Source organism: Podarcis cretensis (genome assembly GCF_951804945.1).
Source record: "Podarcis cretensis genome assembly, chromosome: 14".
NCBI lineage: Eukaryota > Metazoa > Chordata > Lepidosauria > Squamata > Lacertidae > Podarcis > Podarcis cretensis.
In genome coordinates, this window is record NC_137183.1 from 43998465 (window position 1) to 44025169 (window position 26705).

Genomic DNA, 26705 nt, shown 5'->3' on the forward strand with positions numbered 1-26705 from the left:
CACTGACCCATTGTGTATATGTAAAAACAATAACTTTATCATCATCATCATCACCACAGACATACAATAGCTTGCCACTTGGCATCAATAACTCTTGCTACCGATAGACTGAATAGATTCCCAGAGATTTGTGGGTAAATGATACATATCCCTTGGTAGAGCCAGCCCTACTGTTAGAAAAAAGGAAAATGTTGTCCTGGGAATTGGGGGCTGCAGGGGAAACATTACATGCCAAATGGTCTATGCCCTAGCCAGATGGTTGGCGGGGTATAAATAAGTTGTTGTTGTTGTTGTTGTTGTTGTTATGCACTGGTGGGATCTCCTGGCTGTTCAGCTGCAACAGCAATTCTCCCAGTTGCTCTCCTTCCACTCCAAGTTTGCTTCCATAACCACAGGCCGTTGCTGGAATGCTTTGACAGGTGTCAAACAAGGCATGTGCAATAAACTAGATTATAATCGGTCTAGTTACCTCTGCAGAAATTGCATCCTTTCTCAGTGTTGATTTTAGAAAATGTTTTATTGAAAAGGTTAGCTAACGATTTCCAACTTTAACACATCTCAAATGTAATTCATTAAAATGACAGTGCACAGTAAATTTTTAGCATCAAAGGCTAATTCATTCTCCTTCCTTCTCCCCCCCCCCCCATATTTTACATAACATCATTGCCAGCAGAAGAGAGAATATATTGTTATTTTAATCATCATGTGCCGAACATATAATTTTTTAAAGGAGGAATTTACTTTTAATGCAGGTTGGGTCACAGGAGAGCAATTATATTAGATAGCAAGGATGGTATGGCATTATTTAAAATATCCTTTCAGGTCAGCTTCTTTTACTTATCTAATTTATCAACAGTTTTGGGCTAGCGGTTTCCATAATTGTATTAGCATAATACCTAGGTATGTAATTGCTTTTTGATTTCCTCCTTTCTAATCACAACGTCAACCTGTTAACTTGGTGAAAAGTTCATATTTGTGTCTGCTTGAAGATTATATATATAATGTTTTTTAGGGAACCAATGAGTGATGATATTCATTTCTCTTTAAGGTCAGGCATTATGGAGATGTTGAAATGCAGACTTTCTCCTGGAGTAGGATCACTGGAGGCTGGTGTCCATTGGTCCTAGGAGGACAGAAAGCAGGGAAGCAAGCAGTATAGGCAACACCCTATTTATGTGCATTCAATACATACATGCCCATGCATATGCAAATCACGCCAAACCCAAAAGTGACCCCAAAACATCACAGAAACATCACAAAAAGGGGAAGAACAGGGTGTTTGCAGGCTTTTCCAATGGCGTTTCAAATATACACAATTTCACTGATGCCTTGGAACATAAAAGGTAAAGGTACAGGACCCCTGACAGTTAAGTCCAGTCACGAACAACTCTGGGCTTGTGGCACTCATCTCACTTTACTGGCTGAGGGAGCTGACATTTGTCTGCGGACAGGTTTTCCGGGTCATGTGGCCAGCATGACTAAGCAAAACCAGAGCAGCGCACGGAAACGCCGTTTACCTTCCCACCAGAGCAGTACCTATTTATCTACTTGCATTTTGATGTGCTTTCGAACTGCTAGGTGGGCAGGAGCTGGGACCAAAGAACGGGAGCTCACCCCATTGTGGGGATTTGAACCGCCAACCTTCTGATTGGCAAACCCTAGGCTCAGTGGTTTAGACCACAGCGCCACCTGCGTCCCACTGGATGGGTGGAGTACAAATAATAAGTTATTATTATTATCATTATTATTATGGTGTGGTGGTTTGAGATTTTCCCATCTACTACTAAACTACATTCAAGGTACAGTGGTACATCGGGTTAAGAACTTAATTCATTCCGGAGGTCTGTTCTTAACCTGAAACTGTTCTTAACCTGAGGTACCACTTTAGCTAATGGGGCCTCCTCCTGCTGCCACTCCACCACTGCGCGATTTCTGTTCTCATCCTGAAGCAAAGTTCTTAACACAAGGTACTATTTCTGGATTAGCGGGGTCTGTAACCTGAAACATCTGTAACCTGAAGTGTCTGTAACCTGAGGTACCACCGCTGACCTTCCGATCAGCAAGCCCTAGGCTCAGTGGTTTAGACCACAGCGCCACCCGTGTCCCCACATAAAGGGGGTGTTGCCTGTAGATGGTGCCAGAGCCAATGACAGGCAGAGCCAACTTTTGCCCCCATTCTTCTCCCTACTGAGTTTTACAGCGGTACCATTGAAACTAAGGAGGAAGAAATCGATAAGGCAGTACCTTGACTGGTTGTAAGTAAGAAGGCAAGGAGCTAGTGCCTGCTGTGGGCAGACTGAGATTGGTGAGACAGTGCCCTGTTTGCCTTTTCTGATCAATAAAATATTTGAGGAGGCTGGGCACCCCCCAAAGTTGATAGACATTGTCATTCCAATTGTGCGTTAGCACTGCATCTTGTGATCAATTTTGTGGGGCGGGGTTTACATGGGTCCCCCAATATTTAATTCAAGTTGGCACCCCTGGGCAGAACAATTTGCCTCACTGAGTAGACACACAAACTTGCCTTTCCCTTGAATACATAGTTTTCTCTCCATTTTTTTTATTCTCAGATTTCTGTAGATTTATCTAAACAAGATTGAATAACCTAGTGAGCTTAACTGGCTGGAGAGTCAAACCTGGGTCTCTCCAATCTTAGCCCAGCACTCTAACCAATGCACTGCATTAAAGCATGTGGTCATAATACTCAGTTCAATATTTAGAAATGAAAAATGGAACCACAGAAAATTCCTAATGCATTCGTTCAATTGTCAAGCATTTCTCAACTTTTGCTGTTGGACTACAACTCCCATCATCCATGATCATTGATTATGTTGGTTGGATATGATGCAGGTTGTAGTCAAACTATATATGGGAACCAAGGTTTGGGGTAGGCTACATCAGTCCTACTTTACACTCAATACCAGGTAATTTAGATGAGAATTTTGGAAATGTTCCATATTTCTAAAGACAATATGGCAGTTTTCATTGACATGCTTTCTGTTTTTTAACGGTAGGTTTTAAACTTTTTTAATTGTCTGGCTCCAGTTAGTGGAGCTGTAATCGAAATATGTTTGCACAATTGCTGCCATACTACTTAACAGTGTTGCTTAAGTGCTTTTTAATTGTTGGAGTTCAGCCAAAGAAATAACAACGTCTACAGAACACCATTTGGAGATTAGTGAAATTTAGCTTTGAGCATCTGCATTGGTAGATGGCTGAGAAGAAGGGGTGCTTGGGGTAATTTGATTTCTGTTCAGTCAAATGTGAACTAACCTGATCCATACAGCACCCAGATTGGAATCTAATTTCTTTTGGATTTGTGATACATTTCTTGACTCAAAATAATAACAATGCCCAAGTTTTTCCAACTAAGGCCACATACACACCATACATTTAAAGTACCATATTACCACTTAAAACATTCACAACTCCCCAACAGGAATTCTGGGATCTGTATTTTTTTTAAAAACAAAGTTGGTTGGTTGATATTCCCCTTCCAGAGGTACAATTTCCAGAGTAGAATGGCAATCAACCAGTCTTCAAAACGAACACTGGTTTTGCTTTCAACAACTACGTCTGCAGGTTTTTATTATGGTGGTGGTGGCGATTACTAAGCCAAAAGAGCAACATGCAGATTTTGCTGGGTTTGCCACTGCCTTCTCAATATCCCAATCCCATTTAGGCAAGAGCAAAAAGAAGAAGAAAAACTTCCATGAGGCAGCTGAGAAAACTCATGCCTCTGGTTTCATACAAAAAAAAAAAAAATCTTCTTCAGTATCTGAAGAAGTGTGCATGCACATGAAAGCTCATACCAATAACAAACTTAGTTGGTCTCTAAGGGGCTAAGGTGCTAAGGGACACGGGTGGCGCTGTGGGTTAAACCACAGAGCCTAGGACTTGCCAATCAGAAGGTCAGCGGTTCGAATCCCCGCAGCGGGGTGAGCTCCCGTTGCTCGGTCCCAGCTCCTGCCAACCTAGCAGTTCGAAAGCATGTCAAAGTGCAAGTAGATAAATAGGTACCGCTCCAGCGCGAAGGTAAACGGCGTTTCCATTTGCTGCTCTGGTTCGCCAGAAGCGGCTTAGTCATGCTGGCCACATGACCCGGAAGCTGTATGCGGGCTCCCTCGGCCAATAAAGCGAGATGAGCGCCACAACCCCAGAGTCGGTCACGACTGGACCTAATAGTCAGGGTCCCCTTTAACTTTAAGATGCTACTGGAAGGAATTTTTTTATTTTGTTTCAACTACGGCAGACCAGCACGGCTACCTACCTGTAACTAGAAGTCTGGTTTCATACAGAGCTGATGCATGTCTGTATTCAACAGTGATTTATCTCGAACACAAGACAGTGCTGTGTTTCTCTTTCTTTCTGAGGACAGTTGATGTTGGTTGAAACTGGATGACAAAGCCCTACTGGGACTGCACCACTTTTGGAAGACAAGTTGCCCAGCTCGTGGTTAACTCTTCTTCACATACACAAAAAGCCCTCTTTGTTATAGGGTGGCAATATTATCAGGGATAAGAGCTCTGACCTCAACTTCTCCTCGAGGTGAAAACCCTGTTTGATGAAGGAATTATCACATAGAAGTGCATTCATTCCCAGCTGCACTGTGAAGTGATAAGGACTCCATACCCTCAAACCTTTCTCTGATGAAAATGTTGTTGTTGTTTAATCGTTTAGTCGTGTCCGACTCTTCGTGACCCCATGGACCAGAGCATGCCAGGCACTCCTGTCTTCCACTGCCTCCCACAGTTTGGTCAAACTCATGTTGGTAGCTTCGAGAACACTGTCCAACCATCTCGTCCTCTGTTGTCCCCTTCTCCTTGTGCCCTCAATCTTTCCCAGAATCAGGGTCTTTTCCAGGGAGTCTTCTCTTCTCAGGAGGTGGCCAAAGTATTGGAGCCACAACTTCAGGATCTGTCCTTCCAGTGAGCACTCAGGGCTGATTTCCTTCAGAATGGATAGGTTTGATCTTCTTGCAGTCCATGGGACTCTCAAGAGTCTCCTCCAGCACCATAATTCAAAAGCATAAATTCTTTTTTCTTTTTTTTGAATAATATTTATTAAAGTTTCAAAAAAGTTACAAGAATAAAAGAAGAAAAAAACAAACAAAAAAGAAGCAAAAAATACAAAATACAAAAAAGTAAAAACAATTAAAAACAAATCAACCTTTCCATGTCTTGACTTTCATTTACTTGTTTCCCTGACCTCCTCGCACCTCCCTTTTTTGTATTCTAGTTCAATTAGTTATTTCAGCAAATCCTTTCTATTTTTGCTTTTATCTTAATAATTTATCTTAATATATTATAACTTTACATTCTCACCTGTTAACAATCCATCTTTAAATACTCCTTTATAACATTACTGCTAAAACCACGTAACTTCATTCCAACATCCTTCTAAGATTCCTTAATTTTACAATATTTTTGTAAATAGTCTTTAAATTTCTTCCAATCTTCTTCTACCAACTCTTCTCCCAGGTCTCGGATTCTGCCAGTCATTTCCACCAGCTCCATGTACTCCATCACCTTCATCTGCCATTCTTCCCGGGTGGGTAGATCTTGTGTCTTCCAATACTTTGCGATGAGTATTCTTGCTGCTGTTGTGGCATACATAAAAAAAGTTCTGTCCTTCTTTAACACCAATTGGCCGACCATGCCCAGGAGAAAGGCCTCTGGTTTCTTCAGGAAGGTATATTTAAATACCTTTTTCATTTCATTATAGATCATCTCCCAGAAAGCCTTAATCCTTGGGCACGTCCACCAAAGGTGAAAGAATGTACCTTCAGTTTCTTGACATTTCCAACATTTATTATCGGGCAAATGATATATTTTTGCAAGCTTGACTGGTGTCATGTACCACCTGTATATCATTTTCATAATATTCTCTCTTAAGGCATTACATGCCGTAAACTTCATACCTGTGGTCCATAACTGTTCCCAGTCAGCCAGCATAATGTTGTGTCCCACATCTTGTGCCCATTTTATCATAACAGATTTCACCATTTCTTCCTGAGTGTTCCATTTCAACAGCAAGTTATATATTCTTGACAGAGTCTTAGTTTTGGGATCTAACAGTTTTGTTTCCAATTTTGATTTTTCCACCTGGAAGCCAATTTTCCAAAAGCATCAATTCTTCAGCGATCGGCCTTCTTTATGGTCCAGCTCTCACCTCCATACATCACTACTGGGAAAACCATAGCTTTAAGTATACAGACCTTTGTCGGCAAGGTGATGTCTAGGAGGGATGTCCTATTCCAACAACAACAACTATACCTTGTCCATGTGATGCCCACTCTGGGCAGCTTCCAACATATAAAAACAAAACAAAGCATTAAACAGTAAAAAAAAACTTCCATATACAAGGCTGAGTTTGGGTGAGTTCTGGCTGACGAAAAGCCCTGGGGATGTCCTATTCCATACCCTCCAACATTTCTCTTATGAAATTAAGGGACATCTTAAAGAAAAGCGGAACATTCCAGGTTCAAATTAGAAACCGGGATGGCTTCTGTAAATCCAGGACTGTCCCTGGAAAATAGGGAGACTTGGAGGGTCTGAGACTCTGGAGGTCAGTAGCGTATATTTTTATAAATGAAAACACAGAGTACCTCTAACTATCAGGACAGTCGTGGCTCATATGTACAAAAAGTAATTTTCTGCAGAAGAATAGCTTGTCCATCTGCCTGTCTCTCTATGACATGCTTTCTCCACTTCAAATACTTTCCCCTTCTCCTTCTCTTTCTCCTTCTTTGTATCTTAAAAATCACCACAGGTCTTAGAGGCCAAACATTTCAGACATGTCCTTCTGAATCATCAATACCCTACTCATGTAAGAGTCAATTTGTCAAAAGCTTACTGCATTTCCCTTCCTCTGCGATTTCATTTTCTTAATCTTTTAATCCAGTGTACCACTTTGTAATGCTCAAGACACTTTGTTGATTTGCAGAAATCCCCCCCCAGCCCCCACCCCTGTTCAAACCACAAGTCTCGTTCTTAAGACAATTTTCTTCCGGCGTGATAGAAAATGAGATCTTCTGCTGGTATAAATCTGCAGAGCTGCAATGAAATCAATAGAGCTGCACCAAGTTTACACCCCAGTTGATTACCTCGGTCATTATCTTGTGTCTGGGCTATCTATTGGCAGTTGCCATTTCCTCGTTGTCCTGTTAACTCAGTAGCAAATTATGGCTTGAATCCTGGCCTAAGGCCCTAATATTTAATGGTTTGACATTCACAATGAACATTGTAGCCGTTGTGTCAATTACTATACAATTAGCAGCCGAATTGCTGCTTGATTCAAATATAAGTAGCGGTGCTTTTTTCTTTTGTTTTTTCGTTTAATGTTTCTACAGAGAAGGGATTTTTGGAACTAGTGAGAAGCTGACATTGTGTCTTGTGCATTTCCAAATGCCTCGAGAAAGGAAGATGAACTATCCCTCCCAGGTATATTAAATGTCTAGTCCTTGTCTTTGTTTTTTGAAATGCCTCCCCCAGCACTCACTGACTGGAACTTATTAGGCTATAGGTGTGCATTAAAAGATAGGCAGGCAGCTCCTTTGAAGATTGGAATCCCACAAGAGGCAAGCTAAGAGCTCCCTTCCCTCTGCTGCCTCTGAATAATCATGCAACTTACAATGGCCATACAGCAACTACAAGTGAAATTAGAGATGATCCATTTATTGCAAGCTGCCTAGACGACACCCCAAGCCACATTTTTTCACAGCATTCTCTTCCACATTCAAGTCCGATGGCTCACTGAGGACCAGCAGTGGAGGTACTGGCATTCCTTGTGCATTGGTGCAGGGCTTGCTGGTAAATAGTAGCAGCTCTCAGCATCAATAGCTGCTGGAGGCTTCTAACCAACAGCTGTTGTGGGTAGCTGGATGTTTCTGAGCATTCCAATGCTTTCTTTTTTGGCTTTGTGGATGAACCAGGGCAATATCCAACATAAAAAGAGTATTTTGCAATGTGAGATTTTTTTTATAAAAAATAATGATATATTCCTCTTGCCATGAGGCCATGTGAGTGTGTCTGTGTCTACACACACACACACACAGAGGAGAGAGAGAGATTTGTACCCAAAGCCAGTCCTACTTGGAGCAGACCCCTTGGAATTAATGGGCATGGCTAATGCTGGTTTATCGAGCTCAGTGGGTCTACTCCTGAGCAGGAATGAGTTGGAGGCAACCCATATGTTGTTGGCATCCATCTGTCTCAAGAGACAATGGAATACGTGTCTGGGGGTGAAGTCAAACCACTATTCACAGCACTGAAGTGACCTCCCTGGGGTGTAAGCCTGGGCAGTGTGTATGGAGACTGCCCAGATGACAAGACTGATGTCATCTCACTGACGTGCTCCAAACGGAAACAGAGCAATATGTTTTGGCAACAGCCTGGCTGCAGGAGTTGCTGAAAGACTGAAAGACTTCTGGGAAAAGATTTATAATGAATTGAAAAAAATGTTGAAATATACATTTATAAAGAAACCAGAGGCCTTTCTTCTTGGAATAACAGGTTTGCAATTGCTGAAGAAAGATGTTAAATTATTTTTGTATGCCACAACTGCGGCCCGTATTTTGTTAGCTAAAAAGTGGAAAACCCAAGAATTACCAACAATAGAAGAATGGCAGATCAAGATGATGGATTTTTCAGAGCTAGCCGACCTAACCAGAAGAGTCCGCGACCAGAAGGAGGAGGAGTATCAGGAAGAGTGGATTAAATTTAATGATTATCTAGCTAAATTTGTTAAGTCAAATTAACTGAAAACAGCTTACAGATACTTAATTGGCTTAGGGTTTTATTTATGTTAAGTGATGAATTAATATGTTTAATTCCATAAGGTGAAGATTTAAGGATGTTAATGTCTAAGTTAAATTTTATAAGAACTGGGATTTGGAAAACCGTTAAAAGGACATGCAATGAAATTCAACCAAGGGGAAGCGAGGAAGTCACTTAACAAAGTTAATAAGTGTAATTTTCAATAAGGCTATTGTCAGGGACTCAGTGGGAGCGCAGGGAGGAGAAGAGATGGAGAGCGAGGGGGAGCAATCCGAGGGCAGCGTAGGAGAATATGACAGCAGCCCGAGAGATTCCATGAGCCTCTCCAGCGAATCGGAAGATTCACAGAAGGGGGCGCCGATGGGCAGGGCAAGGGGCGAGCCAAGGGGGACACCCCAGAAGCAAGGGGCCAGCGGGGACTCCCAGAGCAGGATTTGGAAATCAGGACCAGCTTCCCCACCAGAGCGCAGTGGGGGGGAGGAGTTCCAGGTGTCAGAGCCCACATATGCACCACCAGCGAGAGAAGATGAGTCAGGGTTGACCACGCCTCCATCAGAGAGCGAGTTAACGGTCAAGAGGAAAGTTGCAGGCTGGGCGCATGCGCCAAGTTCAAAGGTACAGGCGAGCGGCACAGAAGGTAGCCCGGATAGGGCACCAGGTCCTAAAGCCCGCCGGAAGGAGGGGCAAGAATCGTCAGGGTCAGCGTCAGAGGAGTCCAGGAAGGATGAGACCCTAGCGGGCAGGAGGGCCCAGAGGAGAAAGGAACTTAGAAAGAGGTGGAGCAAAGCGAGAGTCTTAAACTGGTGTGGAAGGGGAGGAGACTCAGACGGGACTTCGCCGGTCTAAGGTCGAGACGTAGAGCTGCACGCTGCGGCTTTAAAATGGAAACTGAACCTCAATAAAGACTTTTGTACATAACTACAGCCTAGCGTTGGTCCTCTGTGAGCTGGGACCTGGAGGCAGCTCTGACAGCTATGATTTATGTTTGTTTGTTTGTTTGTTTATAATATTGTGAAAACTAATAAAATAAATTGGGGGGGGGGAGTTGCTAGAAGGAAGAGTACAAGACAACATCCAACTGCCTTAGGGACTCCACTCCAGATCTGTGTAGGCTTTACTCCTTAACCTTTTCTTCTCCCAAAGATATCCCGCAAGGCAGCAGAGGTTTAGGACCAGAGTTTTCCTCCTCCTAGATGGACTGCCTTCCCAGGCGGACAAGCCTCACCTGCTCCTCACTTCCCTCTTCACATCATAGGCAGAAAACGCCTTCTTGACTGTCGGACCCACTGTCGGTCTCATCTGCTCCATCTACCAGAGCCTGCCTTCACATGGAGTGGACATCTCTAACTCACTGAGGGTTTGAGACCCATCAGCTACCCTCACCTGGTACAGCTGGCCAGTCAAAGCCGTTTCCAGGGTGTGGCTGCTGTCACATGTTGATGGCTTCTAGGAGCCAGAGCTGAGAGCTGAGAGCATGGTGGGGACCAAAGGTGGACAAGCTACCCTTGTCCTCCATCATATACAATTTACACATATTTCCTATTGATGTCCTTTAATGTGCAATGATTGGAAACATATTCTTCTGACTTGGTGAGACATATTTTTTGGGGGTAATCCTTTTTCACACTTTTGCAGGAGCTCTGTATGCCCACTTCAGGATTCTTTCCCTATGCTTGGAGAAAAAGTGATAGGCTGCTCCTGTTGCTTCACACGCTATCTATTACAGCTGCTATACAAGCTAAGAGTTATAGCTGCTCGTCTCATTTTGCCTCTCAGTGCATGACATCTTGATGCTGCTCCCAGCTTTCTTTCTAAGCCTCTCTTCGTGGACCTCGCGAAGGGGGGAAATGAGTATTCTTATTTTTTAAAAGACATACAGCTTTTTGAGAGCTTTAATCTAGCGAGGTTTACAATCAGCTTTGAAGCTGATGGGCCTAAATCTGACCTCTTGCAACCTCTCTCTGATTGCAGAACGCATGGTCAGGCTGGTCACCTTCAAAGTGCGTTGTGCATTTCCTTAGATTAAAGCTCTCAGAAGGTCACATGTATTTAACAACCACATGTGGGATTCCCACCCGCCCACCCTTCTTCAAAGAGAGAGATGTGCGGGACAAAGTGTCATTAAGCAAAATGAGATTGGCGGTGCAATCCTATACATGTGTCGACAGACATAATCCCCATTGAGTTCAGCTTCCATGGAGATAGAGAAAGGTTTTCTGCTTTGCTTCTAAGTAATTTACAAGGCTCTTAAGCATTAGGGCATGGGATAGTTCCCTTATATTCCTGCCCAATCAATGAGGTCTTCATGAATAGCTCAGTTGGTTAGAGCAGGGGTGGGCAATGTGCAGCCCATGGGCCAGAAGTGGTCCATGGAGGCCATTTAATCAGCCCACAAGCTGCCCCAGAACTGAGCCACTCGCTCGGAGAGTCCTGGTACGCTGCACTAAACCGGCACAGCACGGCGTAGGGACTCACTTTCATAGCACCGGGAATCACGTCTGCACACATGTAGACACTGGAAATCATGGGTGATCCAGCGTGATCCGGCTCACAGAGGGATCTTCGCTGGACCGATTCAGCCCAGGCCAGGTAAACCTTGCCGACCCCTGGGTTAGCTGCACAATACAACACAACACAATGGCCAATAACAATGGCACTAAACACTATTTATAGACTAATACAAATGATCAGAAATTACAGCCAAAGTCTGTAAATCTTCTTCACCAGTCGCGGTAGAATAATTCAAAAGTTCGATATGTAATCCGTCAGCAAATATCGCCGGAACAGAGTTTCCAGATAACCAATCTGTTTCATTCAATGCTTCATCAGCCAATCTTGATCCATTCTGCATCAGCTTGTCTATATTGCAACACAGGGGTCTGTTTACAGACCCCTGGGTTAGAGCATGGTGCTGATAATGCCAAGGTTGCAGGTTCCATCCTCGTATGGGACAGTTGCACATTCCTGCATTGCAGGACTAGATGATCTTCAAGGTCCCTTCCAATTCTACAATTCTATGATTCTATGAGTTAGTGGTCCCCAAAAAGGATCTGATGGAAGGCTCATATCCCCCAGGAGCTGTGCTTTCAGTATTGTGGGCCCAATTTTATGGAATTCCCTTACAACTTAAGTCAGACAGCCTCTCCGCTACTGAGCTTCCAGTGCTTACCAAAGACAATTTCTTCTTATTCCAGCAGGCATTTTAATTAAAGTTTGATCATGTTACCAAAGTCTGTTAGTAACTCTTAGAAACTAATAAATGGCAGTATTTTGATAACAACTGGGATATGACATGAAAATACAAGCTGCAGGGTTTCCTCCCCCACCCCAGTAGATTAAAAAAACAGAAGAGTCACATTCTAGGAATCAGGAGCATAATCAGCGCTGCTGGTACATTTGGTTCATCTCACACTTCACCCCTGTTTGCTTACACCCCCAGACAGCTGAAACTTGAACAACCCAGTACGTTTCCGAGCACAATTCAAAGTGTTGGTGTTGACATTTAAAGCCCTAAACGGCCTCGGCCCAGTATACCTGAAGGAGCGTCTCCACCCCCATCGTTCTGCCCGGACACTGAGGTCCAGTGCCGAGGGCCTTCTGGCAGCTCCCTCATTGCAAGAAACAAAGCTACAGGGAACCAGGCAGAGGGCCTTCTTGGTAGTGGCACCAGCCCTATGGAATGCCCTCCTATCAGATGTCAAAGCGATAAACAACTACCTGACATTCAGAAGACATCTTAAGGCAGCCCTGTTCAGGGAAGTTTTAAATGTGTGACATTTTAGTGTATTTTTGGTCTCTGTGGAAGCTGCCCTGAGTGGCTGGGGAACAAATAATAAATTATTATTATTATTATTATTATTATTATTATTATCATCATCATCACCACCTACAGCAGTGCCAGATTTATGTATAAGCTAAACAAGCTATAGCTTAGGGCCCCACTCTCTTGGGCCCCCCAAAAAAATTTAAAGGGGAAAAAACTGGATGTACATTTCCAAAATACAATATAAAAAACAAATAGAATAAAACCTACATACAGCAACAGCGTTTTGTGTTGTGTAGGCTCCTATTTGTTGTCTGCAAATGGCTTTAGTTACCCATTAGGTCCATAAATTACCATATAGGTCTGTAATGGTTCTAGGGGTTGCTTGTGCATAAATCGGTGCCACGCTTGGCTGGGTTACCTGGGTGAACCCTTTCTGTCCGGACAACCACTCACCCGTGGCTGTCTCAATCGCTGGCAGAATCCGTCAGTGGGCGTTTCTTGAACTTCTTCCAGCAAAGAAGCTCTTTGACGCCTAGTCTCCGCCTACTCTCCCTGCGCGGAAGCCTTCTGCGCAGGGAGGGTGTGGGCAGCGGAGGACCCGTGCTCTCCCCGCTGGTCTCCGGCGAGGAGTCATGGAGCCCCCTCGCCGATTCCCCCATTTGCCCCCCTTCTCCACTGGTGCTACGCTGATTTCCTTCCCCAGAAGATGGGCTGCCTCTCTCCCTCCTGGGACGCTCCCTCTGGAGCCCTCCCTCCTCCTCTGGCTCCGATGGCAGTTCCCTGACAAGGTCATTTGAAAAAGATGTTGAAATATACATTTATTAAAAAAAACCAAAAGCATTTTTATTTGGTATTGTAGGCACTGACATTAAAAGACAAAATAAAAAAAAACGTTTTTAATATGCGACAATTGCAGCAAGAGTATTATTGGCACAGAAATGGAAGCAGGAAGAACTACCGACGAAAGAGGAATGGCAGATGAAACGGATGGACTATGCACAATTGGGTAACATGACAGGGAGAATTCGAAACCAGCGGGACCAGAAATTCTTGAAAGATTGGAGTAAATATACGAGTTCTCTGAAAGACAATTGTAAGCAACTGACTATGCTTGCAGGACTACAAGAACTTTTGTAAGGAGAACTATATGAAATATTGCAGAAAAGATTTATGAGAATGGATTTTAAGTTATGGATTATTAAAAGTAATAGGGTAACAAATGTAAGATTAAGAGATGAGGTTTGAAAATCATTAGATGTGTTTGATGGAAGTCTCAGGCTGAACTAGCCAAAATGTTGTATAAGATGAGATGAGATGATATGTTCTGTTTGGAAAATATATGTAAAAACTAATAAAAATGTATATCAATTAATAAATAAATTACGATATAGCTTATAGTCAACACAAAAAACAGCGACAATTTATTGTTGACAAAGGACAGCTGCACATATAAAGGGCCCCATTAACTTCAGTAGCTTAGGGCCTCATCAAACCTAAATCCAGCCCTGGCCTACAGGCTGAGTGAAAAAGTTGTAGTGGGAGCATTTTGGGATCAGCTTGAAACTGGTCCCAGAAGGCACCTGCAGGACAGTGCTTTCTGCAATCGGCCCTTTAAAAGTAAGCCTTTTTTAAAAAAAAAAAAAAAAAGTGCTGCTGCAGAGTGGAATGGGATGGGTGGGTATGAAAGCTCTGGGGTATATCCCCAGTCCTAAGCTCTGGAATGTCATCCTTGCAGAAACATCACCAAATGCAGCCAGCGTGATTTGGAGAAAGTGCTGCAGAGCAGGATAGTTTGGGCAGGGGCTGGAGTTGCTGGGGGCTGAGTGGGAAACAATCTGGGCTGCAGATACCTATTCCAATTCTGTAGTCCTGTTGCCTGTTTCTTGGGCTCCATGATCACCGCAGATGGTGACAGCAGTCACGAAATTAAAAGACGCCTGCTTCTTCGGAGAAAAGCAAAGACAAACCTAGACAAGCAGAGACATCACCTTGCCGACAAAGGTCCATATAGTTAAAGCTATGGTTTTCCCAGTAGTGATATATGGAAGCGAGAGCTGGACCAAAAAGAAGGCTGATCGCCGAAGAATTGAGGCTTTTGAATTATGGTGCTGGAGGAGACTCTTAAGAGTCCAATGGACTGCAAGAAGATCAAACCTATCCATTCTGAAGGAAATCAGCCCTGAGTGCTCACTGGAAGGACAGATCGTGAAGCTGAGGCTCCAATACTTTGGCCACCTCATGAGAAGAGAAGACTCCCTGGAAAGGACCCTGATGTTGGGAAAGATTGAGGGCACAAGGAGAAGGGGACGACAGAGGACGAGATGGTTGGATAGTGTTCTCGAAGCTACCAGCATGAGTTTGACCAAACTGCAGGAGGCAGTGGAAGACAGGAGTGCCTGGCATGCTCTGGTCCATGGGGTCACGAAGAGTTGGACATGACTAAACAACTAAACAACAGTCCTGTTGCCTTCTAGATATTGTAGGACTCCGACATCCATCAGCCTCAGCAAGTGTGCCTACTGGTCTAGGATTATGGAATCATAGAATCATAGAATCATAGAAACATAGAGTTGGAATAGACCACAAGGGCCATCGAGTCCAACCCCCTGCCAAGCAGGAAACACCATCAGAGCACTCCTGACATATGGTTGTCAAGCCTCTGCTTAAAGACCTCCAAAGAAGAAGACTCCACCACACTCCTTGGCAGCAAATTCCACTGTCAAACAGCTCTTACTGTCAGGAAGTTCTTCCTAATGTTTAGGTGGAATCTTCTTTCTTGTAGTTTGGAGCCATTGCTCCGTGTCCGCTTCTCTGGAGCAGCAGAAAACAACCTTTCTCCCTCCTCTATATGACATCCTTTTATATATTTGAACATGGCTATCATATCACCCCTTAACCTCCTCTTCTCCAGGCTAAACATGCCCAGCTCCCTTAGCTGTTCCTCATAAGGCATCGTTTCCAGGCCTTTGACCATTTTGGTTGCCCTCCTCTGGACACGTTCCAGTTTGTCAGTGTCCTTCTTGAACTGTGGTGCCCAGAACTGGACACAGTACTCCAGGTGAGGTCTGACCAGAGCAGAATACAGTGGCACTATTACTTCCCTTGATCTAGATGCTATACTCCTATTGATGTAGCCCAGAATTGCATTGGCTTTTTTAGCTGCCGCGTCACATTGTTGGCTCATGTCAAGTTTGTGGTCAACCAAGACTCCTAGATCCTTTTCACATGTACTGCTCTCAAGCCAGGTGTCACCCATCTTGTATTTGTGCCTCTCATTTTTTTTGCCCAAGTGCAATACTTTACATTTCTCCCTGTTAAAGTTCATCTTGTTTGTTTTGGCCCAGTTCTCTAATCTGTCAAGGTCATTTTGAAGTGTGATCCTGTCCTCTGGGGTTTTAGCCACCCCTCCCAGTTTGGTGTCATCTGCAAATTTGATCAGGATGCCCTTGAGTCCATCATCCAAGTCGTTGATAAAGATGTTGAATAAGACCGGGCCCAAGACAGAACCCTGTGGCACCCCACTAGTCACTCTTCTCCAGGATGAAGAGGAACCATTGATGAGCACCCTTTGGGTTCGGTCAGACAGCCAGTTACAAATCCACTGAGTGGTAGCATAGTCAAGACAGCATTTTACCAGCTTCTTTACAAGAATATCATGGGGCACCTTGTCGAATGCCTTGCTGAAATCAAGGTAGGCTACATCCACTGCATTCCCTTCATCTACCAGGCTTGTAATTCTGTCAAAAAACGAGATCAGGTTAGTCTGACATGACTTATTTTTCAGAAATCCATGCTGACTATTGGTGATCACAGCATTCCTTTCTAGGTGCTCACAGACTGTTTGCCTAATAATCTGCTCCAGAATCTTCCCTGGTACTGATGTCAGACTGACTGGGCGATAATTATTTGGGTCCTCTCTTTTCCCCTTTTTGAAAATAGGGACAACATTTGCCCTCCTCCAGTCTGCCGGGACTTCGCCTGTTCTCCAGGAATTCTCAAAGATGACTGCCAGTGGTTCTGAGATCACATCTGCCAGTTCTTTTAATACTCTTGGATGCAGTTCATCTGGCCCTGGAGACTTGAATACATCTAAACTAGCCAAGTATTCTTGTACTATCTCCTTAGTTATTCTGGGCTGTGTTTCCTCTGCTGAATCATTTGCTCCAAATTCTTCAGGTCCAGCATTGTTTTCTTTATCGGAGAAGACTGAGGCAAAGAAGGCATTGAGGAGTTCTGCCCTTTCTGTGTCCCCTGTTTGCATTTCACCATCTTCTCCTCTGAGTGACCCCACTGTTTCTTTGTTCTTCCTTTTGCTACGGACATACCCATAAAAGCCTTTTTTAACCTCTCTAGCAAGCCTGAGTTCATTCTGTGCTTTAGCTTTTCTGACTTTGTGTCTACATGTGCTGGCTATTTGTTTGAATTCCTCTTTGGTGGTTTCCCCCCTTTTCCATTTTTTGTACACATCCTTTTTTAATCTTAACTCAGTTAAAAGTTCTTTAGATAACCACCCTGGCTTCTTTAGGCACCTTCCATGTTTCCGTCTCACTGGTATTGCCTGAAGTTGTGCTTTTACTATCTCCCTCTTAACAAAGTCCCAGCCATCATGAACTCCCTTTCCTTTTAGTATTACTGTCCATGGGATCTCACTCAGCACTTCAGAAGAGCATGATCACTCGCGCCTAATGATCCTTCCACTTCTACCCCACTAACCAGATCAACAACATTGGTTAGGACCAGATCTAAAATGGCTGTTCCTCTTGTTGCTTCTCCCACTTTCTGGACAATGAAGTTGTCTGCAAGGCCAGTGAGGAATCTGTTTGACCTTATGCTCTTGGCTGAGTTTGACATCCAACAAATATCCGGGTAATTTAAGTCCCCCATTACTACTATCTCTCTTCCTTTTGCATGCTTGGCCATCTGTTCCAGGAAGGCATCATCTATGTCCTCCGTTTGGCTTGGGGATCTATAGTAAACTCCCACAATGAGGTCTCTGTTATTCTTCTCTCCCTTAATTTTGACCCAAATGCTCTCACTTTGGCTTTGAGTTTCTAAATCTTGGATCTCTTCACAGGTATACACATCCCTGACATATAACGCCACTCCTTTCTTGTCTTCTCTGTTTCTCTGAAATAGATTGTATCCCTCCATTACTACATTCCAATCGTGGGACTTACCCCACCAAGTTTCAGTGATGCCTATTATGTCATATTTAGTTTGCTGTACCAAGAGCTCAAGCTCATCTTGTTTATTTCCCATGCTTTGCACATTAGTGTACAGACATTGAAGTCCATTAATCATTCCCCCGTGTCTCTTATTTAAGGATTTTTTCCTCCCACCACTAGGTCTGTGTGCTGTTTGCTCCATTTGGTCTATGACATTTGGATGCTCATCTTCATCAATTGATAGACTCCTACCTTCAGGAGCATTGAAGTCTACAATATTTGGAAGGCATCATGGTGGGAACCACTTGCATAGCTTGTGTCACTGTGTTCCTTCTGCCCTGCAGGCAGATTCAGGCAAAATGCATTCACACACACACACACACACACACACATATATGTAGAAAGAGTGAAAGCTAATCTTTTCTGAGCAGCATTTTTGGCACACACGCTAATGAAAGATTAGACTATAAAGATGTTCATTTTTGATTATTTGCCCATTTACAGCAAATTTAGTTAAAAACTCTGTTTGGTTTTTTATCATCACCAGACAAAATAAGTATGACAGGATATTCTAGCCTCTGGATTACGGAGATAATGTAGAGGAAATGCCATTTACATTTACATTCTTTTCACAGGGCAACAAAACCACGCATGCAAGGAAATTAAAATTCAAAACTTAATTGGATTTTCGTACTCCCTTTAAACAGGTAATATTGTTTTTCTCCCTTAAAAAAAAGTGTATCTGAATGTGAGGATTTAATTCAAGGAAGCCTTCGTTGAAGGGCTAGTTGTCCTTTGGTGCAAAATGCTTCATTAAAAGCCATTTAAAGTCTATCTCACCCCAAGATTTTCTGAGCAGATATGTTGCTGCATCCTGATATTTCAATTTTGCTCTGAAAGGTGAATGTAAATGTTAGCTGAAGCAAAATAAAACAAAAAGAACGGGCCTCTTCTTCCTATGCTGCATCCCTGGTCATTTCATCCTCAGGGACCAAGGAAAGGGCCGAAACTGGAACCAGTTCACATTTAAAGAGGAATCGACCTAATTGTGGGATATTTACAACACAGTCAAACCAACAATGTATCTTTGCTAGATAGGCACATGATGTTATTCTAAAGCAGCAATGCTGCAGCAAGCAAAGGCCCCAGCAGCTCAGTCAGCTGCTTGTGGCTGCAAAGCCAGACAGGATATATGTGACTGTTGCCATGGAAACAAAGGGGCAGTCCATTCTGTACTGAGCACCGGATGTTAGCTCAGTGTGTGTGTCATATGACCTGTACAGGATGTACATGGGTGGAGTTTGGAGTTTCTCTCTGTTGGTTGAAGAGAGAGGACATCTTTTACTGTTTGACTGCTGAAGACAGGAATAAAACATGTAGAAACATTTCTGTCTGTGTCTGATTCCCCTCCCTGGGGATATGCTGGAGAGCAGGGAGGAGGAGAGCAGTTGGTGTGTTTTTCTCACAGCCTGAGGAAAATCGCCGGAACGGACCTCGTGTGTATTTCCTGCCGGGAGTCGCCGGAGGGAGGTCAAAAGAATTCAGCCGGTGCCTGGAGAGATAGGCACATACCTCTGACCGAGCCTGAATTCCAACATTGGTAGCAGTTGACGGTTGCTACGATCCATGGGAGTCTGCATCAAGGAGACTGTATTCATCCCTCTCCATGGAAGCCTGAGATGGAGGCTGTTTCTCTGCAGCTAGAAGCTGACCAGAAGAAGCTGAAAGCCAAGCTACGGAGCCCAGGTATGAGATTTTTGGGCTTAGAAGTGTGAATGCAGATGGATTAATTCTCTGCTTCATGGGAGCAACGTTTGGAAAAAACAGCTCCGAGAGAGAAGAGTCTGCATTCCAAACATTCCTGTGGTTTTTCCTGTCCAAGGAAAGGAATGTGGTTGCTTAGCAACGCAGGCCAGTTTCAAGATAAGGGCTGGAAGTCAGGCTATGCCCAGAGAGGCTAAAACAGCTCGTGTTTAGACTAAGCCCTTACAAAGGAACTGTTGAAAAGGGACTTTCCAAGCGGCCAGTGTTAGAGCTGCCAGGTGCACAGAGTGTAAACAAGCCAGCTATTGGATTTTAGAGGCTTGTGTTTGAGAGTCAATGCAAGGACTCAAAATGGATGTCAAGAAGGGAAGCCTGCCTTCTCCACCCCTCTTGACCAGTGACAATTATGCATCTTGGTCTATTAAGATGAAGGCCTTGCTGCAGAATCAGAGACTGTTTGGGGTGATTGAGAACCCCATCCCTGCAGCACCAACGCGTGCTTGGGAGTCACAGGATGTGAAGGCCAGAACTGCTATAATTCTGTGCGTGTCAGACTCGCAGCTTATCCATATACAAAGTTTAGAACACGCGAAAGATGTTTGGGACACGCTGAGAAGGACACATCAGAGAGATGCAGGTTCTTCAGCGTTGCTGTATTTTGAAAAGCTGACTAACCTGAGGCTTGCGCCTGATGGAGATGTTCAAGCGCACCTGACGGAAATGAAATTTCTGCGTCAGCAGATGGTGGAACGCAATTTCCATCTGGATGAGGAAGTGTTTTGCTTCATGGTGATCAACAGCCTGAATCGCACTTACAAAACGGTTGCCAGTCAGCTGGGGTCTCTCCCAGCGCAAGATTTGACTTCGGACAGGGTCTTTGCCGTGGTTCTGAACGAACATGACAGACTTGCCGCCCTGGAAGTCAAGGACAGGGGGAGGGAAGAACGGAGTTCAGACACCCCCACTGCTGTAGCTACTGGAGGAGACGCCGTAGCTTTGAACGTTGTCCGATGCCACAATTGTGGACAGACTGGGCATCTTCAGCGGAACTGCAGGAAGCCACGTCAGAACAAAGGAGCCAAGGGAAGCTCCACAAAGTCTGAGGCATCAGGCAGAAGTCATGCCAAGTCACAGGCGAAGCCTGCAAAGGCTTTGATGTCCCTAAAAGCCACACCACAAGTGGGGAATTCCTTTGTTTTAGACACGGGAGCGACGGTTCACATGACCCATCGCAGGGATTTGTTTTCGTCGTTTAAGAAGCAAAGCTTCGTTGTACAACAAGCCAACGGTCGAGAGCTGGAAGCCACCGGAATTGGGACTGTGTATCTTAAAAGTCTGAACTTGACTATAAACGATGTTTATTTGGTTCCAGAGTTGAAGTACAATCTGCTCAGCGTTTCGCAGATTGCCAAGAAGGGACTAAAACTGTCCTATGATGATCAACACTGCGAGATCTACAAAGATGGAGAGTTGTATCTTTCTGCCAAAGAGAAAGATGGACTGTATTTGTTGACTTTTGATCAAAGTGATTACATGGAATGTAATTCTTGTGATTCTAACATGATTTCTTTTGCAGGTGTAGCCAAGAAGAACGCCAAGCAGGTCACCTCAAGGGTCGACAGGGCATTTCAGCGGGTGTATGCTGATGTGATTGGTCCTTTAGCACCATCTAGAGGCAATGCAAAGTATTACCTAATATGTGTTGATTCTTTCACAGGTTTTGTCTGGATTTATCTTTTGGAGAGACCGAAAGAAGCCTTAGAAAGGTTTAAAGAGTTTTGTGACAAGGTTAAAAATATGCATGATGCTGACATAGATTGTCTTTGCACAGATGAGAAGCCAATTTTTCTCTTACAGGATTTCCAGAGGTTCCTGAAGAAGAAAGGGATAAGACACAAAATTGCTAGTTCCGAAGAAGCTTGGAACAGATGTGTCTGTGTTAGGGTGAACAAAGAATTGCAAAAGGGAATGGAGGCACAATTGCTTAGTTCACATCTGTCACATGAGTACTGGGCTGAGTCACTAATGTCATTTTGTTACACGTGGTTGAGAAAGGTTTCAAAAGACTTGGGATGTTCTCCTTTTGAGAAACTGTTCCACAGAAAACCTTCTGTTGCCCATTTCAAGGTTTTTGGGTCTCATGTGAGGACAGAAGCTCCGGGTGGAGTAAAGAATGCCAGAGGCATTTTTGTGGGTTATGAAAAGGGTCTCTACAGAGTGATTTTGTCTGAATCTGGTAAGGTGATTCTCACAAAATTTCTAGAGAGTGCTCCTGAACAGGAGAGAGTGATTGTTCACACATTTCCCACATGTGATGATGATGATTCTGATGATGATGATGATGATGAGTTTGATCTTATTGAGTTCAGTAGTACTGATGATGACAGCGATAGCTCAGACAGCTCAGTTGTCACAGTCATTGAGAGGAAATCTCACATAATGACTAGACCCTCAGAAGAGGAGGATGAACCACTGATTAAGCTTAGTACTGGTTCTTCAGAGAGTTCAGAGGCTGAACCAGAAAGCAAGGGAGAGCAGCACCTCTTACGTAGGTCTGAGAGAGCAACAAAGGGTGTACCACCCAAGAGGTATTCAAAAGAGTTTGCCAACCAAGCTATTGCATGTGTTGCTGTTGTAAACAACCAAGGTAATGCAGAAGCACTCATTCCTTGGAAGTCACACAACCAGAGAGGTACATTGGTAAAACCAGTGGCGTGTAGTTCCAAGGGTGGAACTGAAACAACAGGGGAGTGTTATAAGTATAACAACCGTTTGTTTTCTTCTCTGGATGACGCTTTGCTCGCAGCACGCATTGATGCTTTAGGGGGAGTATGTTATTCTAAAGCAGCAATGCTGCAGCAAGCAAAGGCCCCAGCAGCTCAGTCAGCTGCTTGTGGCTGCAAAGCCAGACAGGATATATGTGACTGTTGCCATGGAAACAAAGGGGCAGTCCATTCTGTACTGAGCACCGGATGTTAGCTCAGTGTGTGTGTCATATGACCTGTACAGGATGTACATGGGTGGAGTTTGGAGTTTCTCTCTGTTGGTTGAAGAGAGAGGACATCTTTTACTGTTTGACTGCTGAAGACAGGAATAAAACATGTAGAAACATTTCTGTCTGTGTCTGATTCCCCTCCCTGGGGATATGCTGGAGAGCAGGGAGGAGGAGAGCAGTTGGTGTGTTTTTCTCACAGCCTGAGGAAAATCGCCGGAACGGACCTCGTGTGTATTTCCTGCCGGGAGTCGCCGGAGGGAGGTCAAAAGAATTCAGCCGGTGCCTGGAGAGATAGGCACATACCTCTGACCGAGCCTGAATTCCAACAGGGGTTGGAGCTCACAGAGGTTTCCTGTAAGTTTGCTAGGGAGAACTCTGAGAGACACTCCCACTGTGCCCTGACCTTGAGTACCTTGGTTCTCAAACACCTTGGTACTCAAACAACTTGGAACCCAAATACTGCAAACCTGGAAGTAAGTGTTTCAGTTTGCAAACTTTTTTTGAAAGCCGAACATGCTCTGTTTTGAGTGTTACGCTTCCGATTTGAGTGTCACTCTTCCGTTTTGAGTTTTATGCTGAGGTCTGCCTGTTTTGGGTATTTATTTTGCGTTTCTGTTTTTGCGGCTCTTTTTTGTTTTGTTTTTGTGACTGTGTGGAACCCAGTTCAGCTACCGATTGATTGAATGATTGTGTGACTGCAGTACATTGTTTTTTGCTTTCATTTTATGGATCAATGGTCTCGTTAGATAGTAAAATTCATCTTAAATTGCTGTTTTAGGGGTTGTTTTTAAAAGTCTGGAATGGAGTAATCCATTTTACATTATTTTCTATGGGAAACTGCACCTTGGTTTTGGAACGCTTTGGTTTTGGAACAGACCTTCAGAGTGGATTAAGTTTGAGGACCAAGGTACCACCGTATAATCTCTTCACCTGGCTAGGCACTTCCTCTTCACTCTTTTGCCTCTCTTTACTCTTACCTCTTCACCTCATCACCAAGCTAGAAATGTGAGAACAAATTGCATGCCTGAGCTCTGTTGCTCAGACACCATCTTAAACTAGACTTAAGCATGTCTGTCTAACTGAATTACCATTTTAAACCTGCCTGAACAAAGCTGCTGTATCTGATATTCAGCAACAGAAGCTCTGAATGAGTAAATGTTATTTTTACCTTTTATAAGACTGTGTGCGTGATTATTGCTTTAAGGGGGAAACACCAGGATGCCTTGAGGCATCCTGGATTACTCAAAGGCTGCACATGTTCCAGCTTGCTGAACTACAACTCCCATCAACCGTAGTGAGCATGACTCAATGGCAAGGAATAATGGGAGTTTAGCAACATATGGAAGGCCAAAGGTTCTCCACTCCCTGCTGCAGACTACTGAGGTAGATGTACCAATGCTCTGACTCTGTATAAGACAGCTTCCAATGTTGTCAGACCTGCTGGGAGCCTGAGGGCCCATTCCTACCTCTCTCCACCTGGCCCAGGACGGGGCCTGACAAACTTCATAAGAGCTGCTGCTGCTGCCCAGCAGGGACTGAGGTATTTTGGGGAAAGTTTTGTCAGGGGTTTTTGCTGTTACTGATATTAATTTTTTGTATCTTTATTTTTATGTGGAAATTGTTCAGTTTTGTTATGTAGTTTTTGATGTGTTTTACAGTGGTACCTCGGGTTACAGACGCTTCAGGTTACAGACTCCGCTAACCCAGAAATAGTACCTCGGGTTAAGAACTTTGCTTCAGGATGAGAACAGAAATTGCATGGCGGCAGTGGGAGGCCCCATTAGCTAAAGTGGTACCTCAGGTTAAGAACAGTTTCAGATTAAGAACGGACCTCCAGAACGAATTAAGTTGTTAACCTGAGGTACCACTGTATTTATTTTTATGACTACTTTGCTATGTTTGTAACTATGTAAATCTTTTCATATTGTAAGCTGCCTTGAGCATTGTTTAGCTGTGGAAGAAGAAAAGGAGGAGGAGGAGGAGGAGGAGGAGTTTGGATTTGATATCCCGCTTTACCACTACCCGAAGGAGTCTCGAAGCGGCTAACATTCTCCTTTCCCTTCCTCCCCAACAACAAACACTCTGTGAGGTGAGTGAGGCTGAGAGACTTCAAAGAAGTGTGACTAGCCCAAGGTCACCCAGCAGCTGCATGTGGAGGAGCGGAGACGCGAACCCGGTTCCCCAGATTACAAATCTACCGCTCTTAACCACTACATACAAATAAAATGATGATGATGATGATGATGATGATGATGATGATGATGATCAGCAGATGGCGACCCTTGAAGCCACCCCTGTCTGCATGCGTACTATGACTAATCAATTCTAGAGTAATAGAAATGCAGTCTTGGTCTTGAAGGAGCTGCAATTTCTCCTTCACATTTTTTTTTCCTAGCCATGATTTGTCAAAAATCACACTTCAAGAAATACAGTTACCTGTGCTGTGGAGAGAGAGAGAGAGAGAAAAAAAAAACCACACACACTCCTGCACAAGGAAATGGGTGTCTCTGAGTGAGGGTCTAATTATAAAACCATCAGTCCATTTGTGTGGCTTTTTGACCATCCACGGCAGCTAATCAGGCAGGCCAGGAGGCTTCCGTGAAGTTTAACATTCTCAGTGTTAAGGCCGCACTTCGCACCACAGCATTTTCAAGTGGGTGGTTGATAATGATATGGTGTGACATTTTTCCCACCTGTGAGTGTGTGTTGCTATTGCTGCAACAGTTCCATTTCAACAGCAGCTAATGAGTTATACAAGTGAATATATTCAAAATGCGGGGGGTGGGGGTGGGGAGGAAAGAGAGACATTGCTCAGTAGGAGAGAACATATTTGTCACACAAAAGGTTGATGGAAGTCCTGCCATCATTAGATGGTGCTTAGCATAGAAAAATGACACAATGAGGCAGCGAGTATTTTCATGATGGTAAAAGCAGCTCCTTCGGCCACTCTCCTCTGATTTTATTATCCTTTGTTCCCCTCTGCCTGCATGGCCGGTCTGCCAGTGTCTCACGTTACCTCCTAGTAATGGCTTTACACTCCCATCACCATATAAGGTAATCACTGCCCAGAGGAAACACAACTCCATATAGGGTCAATACATTCTAATACATTGTAAGGCACAGAGGTGCTGGTCAACAGGTCAGCAGGCACAATACAAGCCTCTATCATGGCTTTATGACTCCCACAAAAGGTCTCACAATCAGTCCGTGGCATGTGTCATCTTTGGGAAATACCTTTCTGAATCAAAGCAGGCCTAGATCTGCTCAGTGGCAGACTGTCCAGAAACCACAAATACACCCACCTTAGGTTCCAAGTTTTATATAAGAAAGAAAGATATACCAGTAGATGTAGCCAAGTAAAAAAGAAGATGAGATATATTTGCAAGAAAATAACCTAGTAAAATGATAAGGAATTAAATAATAGGCAATGGGCAAGACCTTTGCTGTTGTGATAAATGGGAATAGCCACCATGGGAGGGAGATCAGGAGCTCCTGGGAGGACAAGCACATTGAATAGTGTCCAAGTTACAGGACCACAGAGAGCATTCTCTCAAGCACTTTGCAGGGAGTCTAAGATGTGGATTCAGCACCATGGACAGCACTTATGCAGCTGAAGCCAGGAATTCAAGTTGTCTCAGCAAGATCCTGGAAAAGGTAAATCAAAGGCACATAAAATGGTGCCTTGGTTGCCTTCAGCAGCCCAGCTGTATTGCTGGGGCAAAATGTAGCATGGACCTATTGTATTCTCTGTGTGTGATCTGTGGCTTTCTAGATATTGTTGGGACTCTGCCACTGATCAGCAAAGCCAGTGGTCAGAGATGAAGGGGAATCGTAGTTCAGCATATATCTGGAGGGCCACGGGTAGTAGTAATAAGAATAAGAATAAGAATAAGAATAAGAATAAGAATAAGAATAAGAATAAGAATAAGAATAAGAATACAAAGACGAATAAATAACTTCCTTTTTAAAGCAGAAGTCTGCCAGGTGTGTTCTCTGCTTTAAAACATGATGTTAGACTGGCAGAGAAGGGTTGCATGATATCATCAATTGTTTACTCTCATGGAATGGAATTTTGGTGCGCTGATTTCTCAGTATTGCATCAGTGCCCCAGGAGGGAAGATCACTGATGCGAAGGCAAGAACAACCACCCTCCCCAAACTGCCAATGAAGCCAGGCTGTGAAACAATGGGAGGGGTACAATTAGGTTGTCACGTCGCGAGGGGAAATGTTGCATTTAT

The 26705-nt window shown here is 43.9% G+C and overlaps 1 long non-coding RNA gene across 2 annotated transcripts in view; it reads right to left on the bottom strand.

Moving 5' to 3' along the window:
• Nucleotides 1–498: 498 nt before the first annotated feature.
• The window catches only part of LOC307203351, a 39413-nt gene continuing 13206 nt past the window's right edge, over nucleotides 499–26705 (bottom strand). The window contains exon 3 of one of the 2 annotated variants that reach the window (XR_013833173.1): nucleotides 499–1123. This is a non-coding gene — a long non-coding RNA (uncharacterized lncRNA). Of the gene's footprint in view, nucleotides 1124–26458; nucleotides 26643–26705 lie in introns of those variants that run through there. The other variant, XR_013833174.1, reaches the window with a different exon arrangement.